A 2464-nucleotide genomic window follows, 5' to 3' on the forward strand; every position below is an offset into this window, starting at 1 on the left:
CAAGCTGTAGTAGTCTCCTCATCCAGCGGTTCAAACACAAAAATTTCAAAAATTCATAACTTTTGCATCGATTGTCCAATTTTCCTCAAACTTTCACTGATGTGTTCTACTATTATTGTTGCATTCTCTCAATCCTTATGTTTATGAAGGTGAACTTGTCCTTTAATGACCAGTTGTCTCCCTAATGAAGACACTTCCCCCAATATGTCTCCCTAAGGTGCCAACTAGGGATATATATATATATATATATATATATATATATACATACATATATACATAATGTATATATATATATATATATATATATCATATATACACTCAGCAAAAAAAGTAAGTTCCCCCCTAACATTTTTGGATATATCTCAAAAAGTATTTTACGGATGTTCATAATTCGAACGGAAATGGATAGGGAATTTCATTACTCATAACATGAATGGCATATCATTTGCCACCAGATATCATTATTGGTGTAAAAAATCGCATTTTATGTCAAAATGCATGGGAAAAAAGTTGCACTTTAGGCCATAGGAAGCATATTGTTTACATTTCCTATGTAAGTTATCAAATGATCTTTTTAAATTGTGTAATTCTCAGGAATTTCTTCAGGTACAATGTGCTTCCCTATTAAACAGATGTTATGCATACTTTTTGAACAATAGGCCTTCTCAATATGAAAATATTGGTAGAAGCCATGTGATTTGTAATTCCAATTTAGGTTGATCACATTAATGTGCCTGTGGGCATTTTGCATCATGCCCTCAAGTTGTAGATCAGTTTGCTGAGGGAAATGGCATCGAACGTATGGAGTGGCCTGCAAGATCCCCTGACTGTGATCCAGTAGAGAATCTTTGGGATATCATTAAGTAGAAAGCGAGAAAGAAGTTGAAAGATGACACTTCACTGCAAGAATTTCAGCGCATCTTGCAGAGAGCATGGGCCAATATTGAGCAGCGCCAAGTACAAACTTTAGTTAACAGTATGAGGAGGAGATGGCGGCTGGTCATTGCGGGTGGTGGACATATCAATTATCAAATACTTCACTATAATATGCTCATGAAAAGAAAGAGATAGAGAAGTATGCAATAACCCATGCTTAAATGTTCAGAATCATGAGTGATTGTTTGTTTATTTGTGTAAAAGTCATTGCAAATCACTAAAGTGCAACTTTTGTTTCCATGCATTTTGACATAAAATGCATTTTTCACACCAATAATGATATCTGGTGGCAATGATTTGCCACTCATGTTATGAGTAATAAAATTCTTTATCCATTTCCGTTTGAATTATGAAAATCGGTTGAATACTTTTTGAGATATATCCACAAATGCTAGGGGGGAACTTACTTTTTTTGCTGAATGTATATACAGTGGCGTATCTAGGGGGGGGGGGGCAAGGGGGGCACGCGCCCCGGGCGCCACTCCTTGGGGGCGCAAAAAAAAAAACGAAAAAAAAGAAGAAGAAAAAGAAAAAAACGAAGAAGAAAAAAGAAAAAAGAAAAAAAGAAGAAGAAGAAAAAAAAACTCGCCCGGAAAGGGGGGGGGGGGGCAGAAAACCAAATCAAACAACATAAAAACAAAACATGATGATGTCGCGGACAAAATGACAATGTTTATTGTGTTCACAAAAGAATTCCATGTTCTGTCAGCTGAAATACAACAATTTTCGGCTCGCTCGCTGCGTTCGCTCGCCAAAATTTATATAAATAAGGAGGCTAAGAACAAAACGTGATGATGACGCGGACAAAATGACAATGTCTATTGTGTTCACACATGTCATTTTATATTTAGCAAGCAAAATGTCTCAGCGGCTGCAATTTCTTTCGTTTTGAAGCGATCGCCAATTGGATCAAAAGAATGCGCCAACGGTTTCGAACATACGGGGGGGGGGGGGGGGAAGGGGGCAAAAACAAATCAAGCAAGATAAGAACAAAACGTAATGATGAAGAGGAAATATGCAAATTTCGGCTCACTCGCTCGTACAATTTCAAGAGCATTTTTTTCAAGTCCACAGTTTGTTGGTATAAATCGTTATCTATAAGGCCGTCACTATTATCTTGATTAGGATTGTAAGATTAAATAAGTAAAAAATGACAAGAATTCAATGTTTTGTAAGCTGAAATACAACAATTTTCGGCTCGCTCGCTGCGCTCGCTCGCCAAAATTTATCAAAAAAGAAAAGAAAAGAAGAAGATAAGAACAAAACGTGACGATGACGCGCACAAAATGACAATGTCTATTGTGTTCACACATGTCATTTTATATTAAGCAGGAAAAATGTTACACGGAGCAGCGGCTGCAATTTCATTCGTTCTGAAGCGATCACCGATTGGATCAAGAGAGGACGCCAACGGTTTCGAACATATGGGGGGGGGGGCGCAAAAAAAAACAAATCAAAAAAGATAAGAACAAAACGTAATGATGACGCGGAAATATGCAAATTTCGGCTCACTCGCTCGTACAATTTC

This window comes from Diadema antillarum, unplaced genomic scaffold, assembly GCF_040938485.1.
Source record: "Diadema antillarum isolate AM-2024a unplaced genomic scaffold, OU_Dant_1.0 scf00000198, whole genome shotgun sequence".
In the NCBI taxonomy this organism is placed as follows: Eukaryota; Metazoa; Echinodermata; class Echinoidea; order Diadematoida; family Diadematidae; genus Diadema; species Diadema antillarum.